This window comes from Vigna umbellata, chromosome 4 (assembly GCF_029865625.1).
Source record: "Vigna umbellata cultivar VRB3 chromosome 4, Vumbellata_1.0, whole genome shotgun sequence".
NCBI classification, from domain to species: Eukaryota; Viridiplantae; Streptophyta; class Magnoliopsida; order Fabales; family Fabaceae; genus Vigna; species Vigna umbellata.
Genome location: NC_142168.1, coordinates 42,604,214 through 42,619,907, shown reverse-complemented (window position 1 = coordinate 42,619,907; position 15,694 = coordinate 42,604,214).

Below are 15,694 nucleotides of genomic sequence, written 5' to 3'. Positions count from 1 at the left end.
ATGGAGATGGAAGGAACTAGTGATGTTCCTCTTATTCTGGGGAGACCTTTTATGAAGACTGCTAGAGTTCTGATTGATGTAGAGAATGGTAAGCTTAAACTGAGAGTTGATGATGAAGAGGTCACTTTTGATGTATCCAAGGCCATGACATATCCAAATGATGACAAAGCATGTTTTCAATTTGATGAACTTGATGAAGTTTGTATGGTTCAGGAGAGAATGGTGCGTAATATTTCTCCATTGGAAAAGACTCTCATTGATGCATGTGAAGATTTGGATGAGGAAGAAGAAAAATTGATTGATGAATGTCTGATGGACTTGGAAACATTGAAAAAGAGTCCAGAGGAAGATCCAATATTTGAAACAATTGATAAGGAAGAAACAAGCAAAGCACAGTCATCAGAATTGAAAAGATTGCCCTCACATTTGAAATATGTGTTCTTAGAAGAGGATGGAACAAAGCCAGTCATCATCAACAACTCTTTATCTTTACAAGAAGAAGAGCAGTTGATAGAAATTCTGAAAGCCAACAAAGAAGCAATTGGGTGGTCAATATCAGATCTCAAAGGTATTAGCCCAACTTATTGCATGCACAAGATTTTTATGGAAGAGGACTATAAACCAAGTGCTCAACCGCAGAGAAGGTTGAATCCTGTCATGAAGGAGGTGGTCAGAAAAGAAGTGTTGAAACTACTAGAAGCTGGTATCATCTATCCAATCTCCGACAGTGAATGGGTGAGTCCAGTACAGGTGGTTCCAAAGAAAGGTGGGATGACAGTAATTTATAATGATAAGAATGAACTTATCCCTACCCGAACAGTTACTGGCTGGCGTATGTGCATTGATTACAGGAAGCTGAATAAAGCTACTAGGAAAGATCATTTTCCTATTCCTTTCATGGATCAGATGCTAGAAAGGTTATCAGGGCAGGCTTTCTATTGTTTTCTAGATGGATATTCTGGATATAATCAGATTGTGGTAGATCCAAAAGACCAGGAGAAGACGGCTTTTACTTGTCCTTTTGGTATCTTTGCATATAGGAAGATGCCTTTCGGATTATGTAATGCTCCGGCTACGTTTCAGAGGTGTATGCAGGCAATCTTTTCTGATCTTTTAGAAAAATGCATTGAAGTATTCATGGATGACTTCTCAGTTTTTGGAAATTCTTTTCAAAGATGCTTAGCTAATTTGAACACTGTTCTCAAAAGATGTGTTCAGACGAATCTGGTTTTGAATTGGGAGAAATGTCATTTCATGGTAACTGAAGGAATTGTATTGGGGCATAAAATATCTGCTAAAGGAATTGAGGTGGATAAAGCTAAAGTAGAAGTCATTGAGAAACTACCTCCACCAACAAATGTAAGGGGGATTAGGAGTTTTCTTGGTCATGCTGGGTTCTATAGAAGATTCATCAAAGATTTCTCAAAAATTGCAAAACCATTGAGTAATCTTTTGATGAAGGATGCTCCTTTTGTGATGAATGAAGATTGTCTGAAAGCTTTTGATATATTGAAGAGGAAGTTAGTATCAGCTCCAGTGATTACAGCACCAGATTGGAATCAAAATTTTGAATTAATGTGTGATGCAAGTGATTATGCAATAGGAGTTGTCCTCGGTCAAAGGAAAGAACAAAAGTTTCATCCAATCTATTATGCTAGCAAGGTGCTAAATGATGCCCAATTGAATTATGCTACCACAGAGAAAGAGTTTCTTGCCATTGTATATGCTCTAGAGAAATTTAGACCTTATCTTATTGGGTCTAAGGTGATTGTCTATACAGATCATGCAGCTATCAAATATTTGTTGACAAAACCAGATTCTAAGCCACGTCTGATTAGATGGGTACTACTGTTGCAAGAATTTGATGTAGAAATCCGTGATAAGAAAGGAAGTGAGAATTTAATTGCTGATCATTTGTCACGGTTAGTCAACAATGAGATCACTAGCAAGGAGCCTGAAATCTGGGAATCTTTTTCAGATGAATCACTCATGTATATTCAGCAGAGGCCCTGGTTTGCTGATATGGCAAATTTCAAAGCTGCAAGAGTCATGCCGGAAGATTTAACTTGGCAACAGAGAAAGAAATTTCTGCATGATGCCAAGCAATTTGTGTGGGACGATCCCTATTTGTTCAAAATTGGAGCAGATAATCTTCTGAGGAGATGTGTTACAAATGAAGAAGCAGAAGGAATTCTCTGGCATTGTCATGATTCACCTTATGGAGGACATTTTAATGGAGAAAGAACAGCTGCAAAAGTCCTTCAAACAGGATTCTATTGGCCAACTTTATTTAAAGATGCTCATAATCATGCTAGGAATTGTGACAAGTGTCAAAGAGCAGGGACAATCAATAAACGTCATGAGATGCCTTTACAAGGTATTTTAGAGGTTGAGGTTTTTGATTGTTGGGGTATTGACTTTGTTGGACCCTTCCCTCCATCTTTCAACAATGAATATATTCTGGTAGCAGTGGATTATGTGAGTAAATGGGTGGAAGCATTGGCTTGTCCTAAAAATGATGCTAGCACGGTAATTAAATTTTTGAAGAGACAGATATTCTCACGTTTTGGCACTCCAAGAGTGTTAATTAGTGATGGAGGATCTCATTTTTGCAATTATCAGCTAGAGAAAGTACTCAAACACTATGGAGTAAAGCATAAGGTAGCTGCACCTTATCATCCACAAACCAATGGACAAGCTGAGGTGTCTAACAGGGAGATAAAAAGAATCTTGGAAAAGACTGTGACTTCATCAAGAAAGGATTGGTCTCTCAAATTGGATGATGCTCTTTGGGCTTATAGGACAGCAATGAAGACGTCTATGGGATTGTCGCAACCGGAATCGCGACGGGACGACGATCCAAAAAGAAATCGGTTTTGGAAAAGAGATTTTGGAGTCGCCACCATAGTTTATTATGGAAAACTACGGAAAAACCGTAAAACGAAAAAGCACAGTCCGCGAAAACCAGATTCTGGGTTCGGGAGTCGGTTACGCGTAGGGAAGGTGTTAGCACCCCACAACGCCTGCCCTAAGGCAGTACCTTTAACTAAATGCACGAATATGATGTGATTTTCAAAATGTTTAACTATCCCCTAAAATAAAATTCTAAAATAAACAAAACATATTTTTTAGTTTTTTGGGCCCGACAAGGATTGACCTTGCTCCTACGTATTCTCATTCAAAATGAGAAATCAGGGTTACGTAGTTCTTTTTGAAAAAGTTTGAGAGATTTGTTTGAGAAAAAGATTTGTTTGAGAAAATGATTACGGATAAATTTGGATTTTTGGGAAAGTGAACCTGACAAGGGCTAGCCTTGCTCCTACGTATCTCCACTTTCGATGGAGAATCAAGGGTTACGTAGTTCTGGGTAGCAAGACTATTTGTTGTTTAAAATTGTTGAAGTTTTCGGGTTTTTTGAAGATTCTATACCTCTTTTTGTATTTTGTTTAAGAAAGAGAAAAGGTTGTTAGCACAAGGACGATGCGTGCGATCACACATGTGCCTAAACCTTTAAAACATATTTTTTGTTAATTTTACTTAAGGAAAAGAAAAGGTTTTTAGCACAAGGACGATGCGTGCGATCACACATGTGCCTAAACCTTTAAAACATATTTTTTGTAATTTCAATTAAGAAAGAGAAAAGGTTTTCAGCACAAGGACGATGCATGCGATCACACATGTGCCTAAACCTTTAAAACATATTTTTTGTAATTTCAATTAAGAAAGAGAAAAGGTTTTCAGCACAAGGACGATGCGTGCGATCACACATGTGCCTAAACCTTCAAAACATATTTTGTAATTTTATTTAAGAAAGAGAAAAGGTTTTCAGCACAAGGACGATGCGTGCGATCACACATGTGCCTAAACCCTTAAAAACATATCTTTATAAATTCCTTTATTTAAATTGTAAATATTGCATTATTAAATATATATTTTAGGATAAGTAAATATGTAAAATAAGTAGATAGAACAAAATAAATAAAATAAATAAAACAGATAGAATAAAATAAGAAAACAAACAAATAAATATAACGAGCGTTGGGGGAATATGCACGGATGTTGGGAATTAAGTGAAATAACGAGCGTTCGTTGCGGGGATTAACGAACGCTCGTCGAGAATGAGGAGGACGAACGAGCGTTAACGGACGCTCGTCGAGAATGAGGAGAAAGATTGAGCGTTCGCTTGGTGGAAATAACGAGCGGACGTTGGAAAAAAGGCTTAAGGACGAGCGTTCGTTTGGGACGAGCGTTCGTTGGGAAAGGGTTGAATGATGAGCGCTCGTTGGGGACGAGCGTTCGGTTTGGAGTTGAATGACGAGCGCTCGCTGGGACGAGCGTTCGTTGTTGGCGTTGAATGACGAGCGCTCGCTGGACGAGCGTTCGGTTTGGAGTTGAACGTTCGTTGGGAAAGGGTTGAATGATGAGCGCTCGTTGGGGACGAGCGTTCGGTTTGGAGTTGAATGACGAGCGCTCGCTGGGACGAGCGTTCGTTGTTGGCGTTGAATGACGAGCGCTCGTTGGACGAGCGTTCGGTTTGGAGTTGAACGTTCGTTGGGAAAGGGTTGAATGATGAGCGCTCGTTGGGGACGAGCGTTCGGTTTGGGAGTTGAATGACGAGCGCTCGCTGGGACGAGCGTTCGTTGTTGGCGTTGAATGACGAGCGCTCGCTGGACGAGCGTTCGGTTTGGAGGAACGTTCGTTGGGAAAGGGTTGAATGATGAGCGCTCGTTGGGGACGAGCGTTCGGTTTGGGAGTTGAATGACGAGGGCTCGCTGGGACGAGCGTTCGTTGTTGGCGTTGAATGACGAGCGCTCGCTGGACGAGCGTTCGGTTTGGAGGAACGTTCGGTTGGGAGTTGGTCACCAAATGGTCCGTCCAAGAAGTGGACGGACAGACGTTCGTTGAGGAGGTAGGGGACGAACGTTCTAACAAGGCTTAACGTGCGTTATTTATGGGCTTGGCCCACCCGGGTGATTTCTAACCTAGAATCTCCTAGGGGTTTGGCACCTTCCCTTCCATTCCTCACCCACTCAGATTCAAACACTCTCCCGTAAGCTCACTCCCACGACTCATACGCTCTCCAGAGACCCAAGGTCTCTTACTCTCTTCGCGGGCTCGCCGCCGCCTACACCAGCGCCGGCCACCATCGCCTCAACCGGCACACGCCTTGGCCTCGCCGGCGACAACTCAGGCCACCAGCCCTACTGCCAACCGCGGCGCCACGGCCTCTTCTCCCTCGCTTCTCTCGCACCAGCCTAGGGTTGAAGCTTTTCCACCTTGGGCACCGCCTGCCGCCGCTCCCACTCTTCCTCTCTCGTCCTGGTTTTCTTATGGACCGTTATTCACTGGTTCAACCTTGATTTTGCACGGATTTGGTTGAGAAACAGAAACGTTGAAGACTGCGGAAAATCAGAGCTCGTGCTGCTCCAGGTCTTTGAAAAGGAGAGACCGAAAATGGATTTCTATAGCTTCATTGTGCAGGATATACATTGGCATGTGTTGGTGTGTGTATGAGTATGAATCGTGAATGAAGAAATTGTTCTGCCTTGTATGTTGATTGGGTTATGCTTGTTGGAGGTGGCGTCGGAGATGTTGGGGAGATGAGAGTGATGATGCTGGAAGTGGTGCTGGAGATGAAAGTGGTGAGAGGAAGAAAAGGGACTTTGGGAGTGGATTATGGTTGAAGATGGAGATGAGGTGTTGAAAATGAAGAAGGTAAGGGATGAAAATGATGGGTTGGCTGTGGGGTGTTGGTAGTAGTGTTAGAGATGATGATGCTGGAGGTGGTTACGGATGGGGTATACGCGAGAAACCGAATGGCTGCCCCGGCCGAGAGAAGCAAGACGAAGGCTATGGCGATGGCGCCTTGAGCAAAAAGGGAAACCATGCTTCTCTGGATTTGACACTCATGACGTTTTATGGATAAGTTTGAGAAGATGAAAAGGGATGTTGAGTGTTATGAAAGACAGGAACTCAGGAGAAAAGGAAATTCAGTGAAGCCTCGTGATGTAAGGCGCATTCATGTGCTCATGGGGAGGGAACAGAGATACGTTGGTAGCAGAAACATTAGGCAGTGAATGTAGCAGAAAGAATACAATATCGAGTACGTGAACATTAACATATCATATTGATTACCTTTAAGATCAAACTAGGATGGAGAATGGGGATGGGCGACTTACCTGAATGCTGGAGTTTCCTTCTTCTCTTTTATTTTTTGATAATCTCCTTCTCTTCTCTCGGTGCAGGCCTAAACCTCCCAGGAAGCTAGCTTCTCTTGGTCGTCGATTCTTGATACAGTGAGGAGATATTTTTCTTCTTTCAGAGAGCCTCTCTTGATTCTGCTCGCCTCCTCCTTTCTGTTGTGTACCTTTCACTTTCTCTTCTCCATTGCTTTTTGCCAATTCAATCCCTCTGCTGTGCCTCCTGCCAAAACCAAATCGCGCCTCTGCTCTCCCCCAAAACTTGCCTTGTCCTTGCCTGCACAAAACCAATTTTTGCCTCCCGCAGCAGAGCCGTTTTTCTCCACTGTCCCCTCCTTTTTGCCAATTTGTCCTTTTCTAACTCTTTTGATTCATTTTTATTTTTTCTTTAATTTTAAAACCTTTTAACTAATAATAATTATGACAAGATAAAAATTTAAGAAAAATAAGAATTAAAATGAAAACGAAGAATTAAAAGAAAATAAAAATAAATAATAAATAAATAAATAAAAGGAAAAAAAAAAAAAAGTAAAATAAATGAAAGAGATAGAATAAAAACAAAATAAGCAATAAAGAAAAAGGGTAATAAAACAATAAGATAAAATAAATAGAACTAAAAAAGAAATAGGTAAATGAATAATAAAAAGGTTAAATATGTGACAACCAAAATGCAATAAAACTATAAAAATAATCCGGACGAAATTGGGTATTGACAGTTGCCCCTCTTTACTTAGATTTTACTAGATAATATGACAATGACGTTTTTATATTATCAGAGTAAAAGATAAGTAAAGATAGAAATACTAATTTCGTCTGGATTTCAAACAGAATGAGAGAGGAATAAACAGGGAAATCTAAACAAAATGAACAAGGCTAAGAGAATTGGGGTGTGTAGACATTATGGAGGGTGTACCAACCCTATGGAAGTGAATGAGGTCTAATAACCTCGTGGAGGGTGTACCAACCCTATGGATGAATGATATGAGGTGGACTAAACTCGTGGAGGGTGTACAAACCCTAATGGATGAATGACGTGAGGTGTACTAACCTCGTGGAGGGTGTACAAACCCTGTGGATGAATGCTATGAGGTGTACTAACCTCGTGGAGGGTGTACAAACCCTGAACAAATGATATGAGGTGTACTAACCTCTTGGAGGGTGTACAAACCCTGAACAAAATGACGTGAGGTGTGCTAACCTCGTGGAGGGTGTACAAACCCTATGGGTGAATGAATGAGGTGTACAAACCTCGTGGAGGGTGTACAAACCCTGTAGATGAATGAATGTGAGGTGTACTAACCTCGTGGGGGGTGTACAAACCCTAATGGATGAATGATGTGAGGTGTACTAACCTCGTGGAGGGTGTACAAACCCTAATGGATGAATGACGTGAGGTGTACTAACCTCGTGGAGGGTGTACAAACCCTAATGGATGAATGATGTGAGGTGTACTAACCTCGTGGAGGGTGTACAAACCCTGTGGGTGAATGATATGAGGTGTACTAACCTCGTGGAGGGTGTACAAACCCTATGGATGAATGCTATGAGGTGTACTAACCTCGTGGAGGGTGTACAAACCCTATGGATGACTGTGTGTGAGGTGAGCTATCGTAGAAACCACTCTGGGATTCAGATTTTTTTTTTTTTTTTGAAGAAACATTGGTAGATACTGAGCAAAACATTAGAGAGATTTAGATATAAAGGTCTGCTAACCTTTTTCACCACTTCATTTTCCCTTTACGGATTTTTGAACAATTTTCTTTGCTTTCTATGAAATGATGTTATGTTATGATGGTGCATGAATGCATATGAGCCAGTGGTTTCGTTCCCTTCTTTTGCTCTCGCTTTCTCTATCTTGCACCCTTTTCTTCTTCTTTTTTTTTTTTTTTTTTTTTTTTTTTTTTTTTTTTTTTTTTTTTTGTGAAAATTCTATGCTTGGAATCCGTTGTCAATGTTGACGTCAAACGCGATGTACGTTCGAAATGCATTCAATCAAAATAATGTCAAGAAGCAGTGGGTTCTTTGATGAAAGGAAGAGAACGTAACTAGGGGTTCAAATTCCCTCTAGCACTAGCTTGAACCTGAAAAGGTGCGGGAGATGAGTATGAAAGGTGGATGGTTGAATGATTACCTGTGGGTAACGTTAGCATTTGAATTTTTCTTACTTTGGGAGGCGTTGTTTAGTATCTACACATGCATGGCCCGCTAGGGTTGCCCCAACTTTGTTGCGTATAGTAAACTTGATTTGGAGAGGTGGAAAGGTTCGGGTAGGAAGGATTGCCCCAATTTGGCGATTCTTGATTGACGGGGAGACTTCACATTTTTTGTCTTTTTTTTTTTTCGATGTTTTTATTTTCTTTCCTTCTTTTTTTCTTTTCTTTTGAGTGATTGTGTCATTCACCACATCATTTCGTTTCAGGGTTAAAATCGTGAGAAAGATTAGGACAAACAGTCTTCAGTCAGCGTGGACTTTTATTGGCTTGTACCGTGGCCAAAGGTCAAAGGGTTTTGAAAGAAATGGATAATGAAGGCTCAAATAAGTGTTTGGCGGTTAAATTGTTTCCACAAGAATCATTTGCAAGGTGTCGAGTCAACTATCCCTAAAGATTTGAAACTTCGGGCATCCTTTTTTCATTACTGTTTTTTTCTTTCTTTTCTTCCCCTTTTGGGTCGCTTGCTTCGTTGTCTCTGTTGTGTACTTCTTTGAGACTTTATATATTTTTTTATTTCTTTTTCCTTCTTCTCTCTTTTTTTTCAGAAATCCCCTCCTTGATTTCGGATGCCCTTGATGTACCTTTTAGGTTGACATCGATGTGCTAATGATTCTTGTCGGGGGTGATGAAAACAAATATAATTTATGGCTCAAAAGGGGTGCAATTGGATAAACTTCTTTTAACGTTTGGATAAAGAAAAAATGGCCACACGTCACTCTGAATCTTTGCTTACCTTACTTTCTCGCGACCTTAGCCCTGGAATAAAACTCGGTAGTGGTTGACACATCGACTTCATTGTTTTTTTTTTTTTTTTTTTTTTTTATTTTTTTTATTTTTTTTTTTTTTATCTCCCAATCAACAGATCGTTGGGGATGTGTACCATGATGAACACTGCCCCAGTATTGTATTCATGACAACCCTTTGTTTTAATGGGAAATGAAAAGGTTGAGGGTTCAAGTAGTATGAATGCAGATGCTCTAGCGGAAAAGAACGATGGTTACCCCCGAAACCTTGCATCAGGAGAAGACCCAACTTTGGTATTTTCAAAATTTATTTTGCTTTTGCTTTTCGAAAACACTACGCCCTTGACAACCTCATTGACAACGAATTCAACATGTGTCTTTTCTTTTGCTTTCTTTTTTTTTTTTTTTTTTTTTTTTTTTTTTTTTTTTTTACTTTTTTACGACACCCACCAGGACCGAGCTAAGCCGACTGAATACCCGTGATGCTTTTATTGACATTCGTTCAATTATTTTCGTTTTCATTCCTCTTTATTTACCTAAACAGCTCAGCGCGACATGCAATAATTTCAGAAAGTATGAACAAAAATTAATATGCGGTATTTATTGAATGAAATAACACAGATTACAACAATTTAAAAGGCAATGTTAATATTCGCTAACGGCAACCCTTATCACGGAATCATCATACATAGAACTTTTTGACCGCATCAGAATTAACCGGTAACGGTAATTCCTCCCCATCCATCCTTGTGAGAATTAGTGCCCCACCAGAGAATGCTTTCTTCACCACAAACGGCCCTTCATAGTTTGGGGTCCACTTGCCTCGATGATCTTTTTGGATGGGCAAAATCCTCTTCAACACCAGTTCGCCTTCATGAAACTCTCTTGGGTGCACCCTTTTGTCAAACGCCTTTTTCATTCTCCTTTGATACAGCTGTCCATGACACACTGCTGTTAACCTTTTCTCTTCGATAAGGTTGAGTTGGTCGAATCGGGTTTGAACCCACTCAGCTTCCTCTAACTTAGTTTCCATTAACACGCGTAAGGAGGGAATTTCGACCTCAAATGGAAGTACCGCTTCCATCCCATACACTAGCGAGAACGGCGTGGCCCCAGTTGATGTTCGTACTGATGTGCGGTATCCGTGCAAAGCGAAAGGAAGCATTTCGTGCCAGTCCTTGTAGGTGACCACCATCTTCTGCACAATCTTCTTGATGTTCTTGTTAGCAGCCTCTACTGCCCCATTCATCTTTGGACGATAAGGAGAGGAATTATGGTGGTGAATTTTGAATTCCTCACATAACTCCGCCATCATCTGATTGTTCAGGTTGGTAGCGTTATCAGTGATGATCTTGTTAGGTAGCCCATACCTACAGATCAACTCCTTCCTTATGAATCTAACCACAACCTTTCTAGTCACGTTGGCATACGAAGCAGCCTCAACCCACTTGGTGAAATAGTCGATTGCGACTAGTATGAAGCGATGTCCATTTGACGCTTTTGGTTCTATAGCTCCGATGACATCTATTCCCCACATCGAAAATGGCCATGGTGCAGACAACACGTTCAGAGTAGTGGGTGGCACATTGATATTATCTGCATATATCTGACATTTCTCACACTTCTCACGTGTATGCAACAATCGTTTTCCATGGTCAACCAGAAGTAACCAGCTCTTAAGATCTTCCTAGCCATCGAATGTCCATTCATGTGTGTACCAAATGTACCTTCGTGCACTTCTTTCAATATCAACTCGGCTTCCTTTGCATCCACACATCTGAGGAGACCATGTCATGGTTTCTCTTGTATAAAACATCCCCACTTAAGATGAAACTGCCGGCCAACCTTCTTAGTGCTCTTTTATCGTTTTCAGACGCATCCTCAGGGTATTCTCGGGTTTTAAGATAACGCTTGATATCAAAGTACCAAGGCTTACCGTCTAACTCCTCCTCGATGAAGTGGCAATATGCTGGCTCTGCATGGCTTTTCATTTTGATTTTTGGTAATTCTGCATCTTGATCAACCTCAAACATTGACGACAAGGTGGCCAGTGAGTCTGCTAATTGATTATCTTCTCGAGGTATATGGTTAAATGTGATGGAATCGAAATACTCCATTAATCCCCTGATGTAAGCTTGGTAGGGAATTAATTTTGTATCCCTAGTTTCCCATTCTCCTTTCAGTTGATGGATGACCAAAGCCGAATCTCCATACACATCCAGAATTTTTGCCTTAGACTCAATTGCTGCTCGAATACCCATGGCACAGGCTTCATATTCAGCGATGTTATTTGTGCAGCTAAAACACAACCTTGCCGTCATTGGTATATACTGACGCTCTGGGGAGATAAGCACTGCCCCTATTCCATGTCCCATCACATTCGAGGCTCCGTCGAATAACACCGTCCACGCTTTTTCGTTTCGGTCTTCTTTGTTCTCTTCGAATAGAGCCATGATATCCTCATCAGGAAATTCAGGTTGCATTGGTTGATAATCACAAAGGGGTTGATGAGCCAGGTATTCTGCTAGTGCGCTACCCTTGACAGATTTTTGAGTGACATATACGATGTCGTACTCTGACAATAGCATCTGCCATCGAGCTATCCTTCCAGTAAGAGCAGGCTTTTCAAAAATATACTTGATAGGATCCATCTTGGATATCAACCATGTGGAATGACTCAACATGTATTGCCTTAAACGATGAGCGGCCCACGCCAATGCGCAGCAAGTCCGCTCTAACGATGAATATCGTTGTTCGCAGTCTGTGAACTTCTTGCTCAAGTAATATATAGCGTGCTCTCTTTTGCCATCCTCATCATGCTGACCCAACACACAACCCATTGACTTGTCCAATACAGTCAAATACAAAATGAGTGGCCTTCCTGGTTCTGGTGGACGTAATACAGGAGGGTTTTGTAAGTATTGTTTGACTCTCTCAAAAGCGGCCTGACAATCCTCATTCCACACCACAGCCTGATTCTTTCGTAACAACTTGAACAGTGGTTCACAAGTAGCAGTTAAGTGGGAGATGAATCTAGCAATGTAATTCAATCTACCCAAAAACCCTCGAACTTCTTTTTCCGTTTTAGGCGCAGGCATTTCCATTATCGCTCGCACTTTGTCTGGATCCACCTCTATCCCCCTCTGGCTGACAATAAAGCCCAACAATTTCCCGGATTTCACTCCAAATGTACATTTGGCGGGATTCAGCCTAAGCTTATACTTCCTCAATCTCTCGAATAACTTTCTCAAGTTGAGGACGTGTTCTTCTTCTGATTCGGACTTCGCGATCATGTCGTCCACATAAACTTCAATCTCCTTGTGCATCATATCATGGAAAAGTGCCACCATCGCCCTTTGATATGTTGCCCCAGCATTCTTGAGTCCAAAAGACATCACTTTATAACAAAATGTGCCCCACAATGTAATAAAAGTAGTCTTTTCCATATCTTCTGGCGCCATCTTGATCTGGTTATACCCCGAAAAACCATCCATGAACGAAAACAGTGAATACTTGGCTGTATTATCAACCAGGGTGTCGATGTGTGGTAATGGGAAATTGTCCTTTGGGCTTGCGCGATTCAAATCTCGATAATCGACACACATCCGAACTTTACCATCCTTCTTAGGCACCGGTACAATGTTTGCTACCCATTCTGGGTATCTCGCCACAGCTAGAAACCCTGCATCGAATTGCTTCTGTACCTCCTCCTTGATCTTCAAGGACATTTCCGGTTTCATCCTTCTTAGCTTTTGCTTTACCGGTGGGCATTCCGGCTTGAGTGGGAGCTTGTGTTGTACAATATCTGTATCGAGGCCTGGCATGTCATTGTAAGACCAAGCAAACACATCCCTGAACTCCCTCAATAAGTCACACAATTTTTCTTTCACTTCTGCTTTCATGGCTGTACCGATCTTCACCTCCTTTACCTCATCCCCATTCCCTAAATTGAGTACTTCAACATCTTCCTGGTGAGGTTTCATCTCCTTACACTCTTGTTCCACTAGTCTCAACAGTTCAGGAGGGGGTTCCGGGTCATCATCACAATCATCTTCCGTATTATTGACGGGGCGCCCAAAATCAGGAATATCAACATAATTACTTTCAAAACATTCATTGTCATATCTGCATTATTTGAGTTTATGAAAAGGAAATAAATAAACGAAAAACGACGAGGAATGCAAAATGATGATAAAACACAAACAAACACACTTTGATTATCGCGCTGAGCATAATAAACTAAAAGCGTCAACCCGTAAGTCATGAATCCTAAAGCCCCGGGTAAAGCTATAGGATTAATTAAAGTTATTACATCTTATTCAAATTAAGCATCACGGGCAAATCCAGCATCTCCCAGTTGTCGAGTCGTGCATCCGGGGAGCAGGCCCACACGAAACTGGAACCTTCCGATCCATCTTCATCTCCCACAGCTGCTATGTGGCCAGTGTTAACCCAACCAGCACTGCGAAAGCTCTCCTTGAGGTCACAGATACGAATTCTTCCCACTTTGGGCTCCCGTCTTTCCATCCGAGCCAGACTGCGCTCCCTCCTTTCTTCTATCAGCCTTCTCCTATCCTCCTTGGTGGGCTTGTATCCCAGGCCATACCTATTCTTGTTCTCGACGACCTCCAGAGGGAATGCTCGCCCCTGTCCATACCTACCCAAACCTTTCCCATGCATGTAACCTTCTTTTAACATGACTTTGGCCATCATGATAGAAGCACGCGACAGATGTGGACTGATCGCGAATGGCTCCACGTAGGTGTTTCCCACGATCTCCAGAGATTGGAAAGTTGCCTCGAGAGCTTCCTCGGCTACTTCAATATAACGGGAGGATGATGGTCCGCTCACAAGGAGGTCCTCCTCTCCTGATACTATCACCAGCTTATCTCCCATAACATATTTCAGCTTTTGGTGTAGTGTGGAAGGCACAACTCCTGCAGAATGGATCCACGGGCGACCCAACAAACAGCTATAAGCCGGGAGGATATCCATAACTTGAAAGGTCACTTGAAAGACACAAGGACCGACTTGAACGGGCAATTCAATTTCTCCCATCACTACCCTTTTACTGCCGTCAAATGCCCTCACAATCATAGAGCTCGGCTTCATATGCATTCCATCACAGGGGAGCTTCTCCAATGTCGATTTTGGCATGACGTTCAGAGAGGAGCCATTGTCCACCAAGACACGCGCTATAACGTGATCCAGGCATTTCACAGAGACATGAAGGGCTTTGTTATGACCTCTCCCCTCAACAGGTATCTCTCATCAGTGAAGGTGAGGTAATTATTAGCAACGATGTTGCCAACAATGCCCTCGAACTTGTTCAGAGAAATACCTTGTTCTACATGAGCCTCACTGAGTATCTTCATCAACAACTTTCGGTGCGAGGCAGAGTGCATGAGTAATTCTAGCAAGGAGATCCGGGCAGGCATGCGATTCAACTGTTCCACCACTTTGTACTCACTCTGTTGTATGAACTTTAGGAATTCACCAACTTCTTCTTCAGATATTTCCCTCTTCTCCTCTGTGTCGGGGGTCTCCTCGGCCTCCACGTTCTTCCCCCTCAAGAACTCCTTTGCTTTTGCAGCCATTGATGCTTCCCTATCATTGGTTCTTTCTCTCGCCAATTCTGGTGGTGTAAAGATTCGACCACTTCTGGTCATTCCACCAATGCCTGATATGTTTTCCACAGTCGGATTTGCATATTCTCCCTCGTCTAATGCAGTTGCCCCATATCTCCATGGGACGGCTTTCTCGTTCTTATAAGGGAAAGGAGTTGGCACTCGGATGACCACAGACGGATTTCCTTCAGTTACCAGTGCAGGGGTGGTCCTAGTAAAATGGATCACCAAAGGTTCGGGTAGAGTCACATCAGATTCTCCACCAATTTGTGCAAATACTTCCTCCTCTCTGACCTTGCGGCACACTTGCATCAGATTTCTATCAAGTAAGTCTTGTAGAAAAATCTCGAATTCCATACATTCCTCAATAGAGTGCCCGGCCTCCGGATGGAGTGCGCACGTTATACCCAGATCATAATCGCCCTTCACTAGGCCCTTCTTCAACAAAGCTTCAAAGATAAACCTCCTAGAACTTCGGATTTCGCCCACATCTCTTATCAGATCATGGTTTCCAACCTCGACGGCGTTCGTCGAGGAACTCCCGTGCCCGGACAATGGATTAGTATTGACGTTGGGCTGGTCCTCTTGAAACTTTAACCAACCCGAATCTATCAGAGCCTGAACTTTGTATTTGAGAGCCATACATCCTTCGGTCGAGTGGCCAACGCCTCCTGCATGATAACTACACCTGGCATTCGCGTCATAACCCCTAGGTACGGCGGCTGTACAGGCTTCATCGGACAAATGGCGACCAGACCCTTTTTGACTAGGTTAGGTAACAATTCAGTGTAGGTCATAGGGATTGGGGTGAACCTAACAAATTGATTTCCCCTTGGGTTGTTGTTGTGACCCACATTCAGATTTGGGCCCATGTTTGCGCCGGTCTTGCAGCTTCGGTTGGGATACGCTGC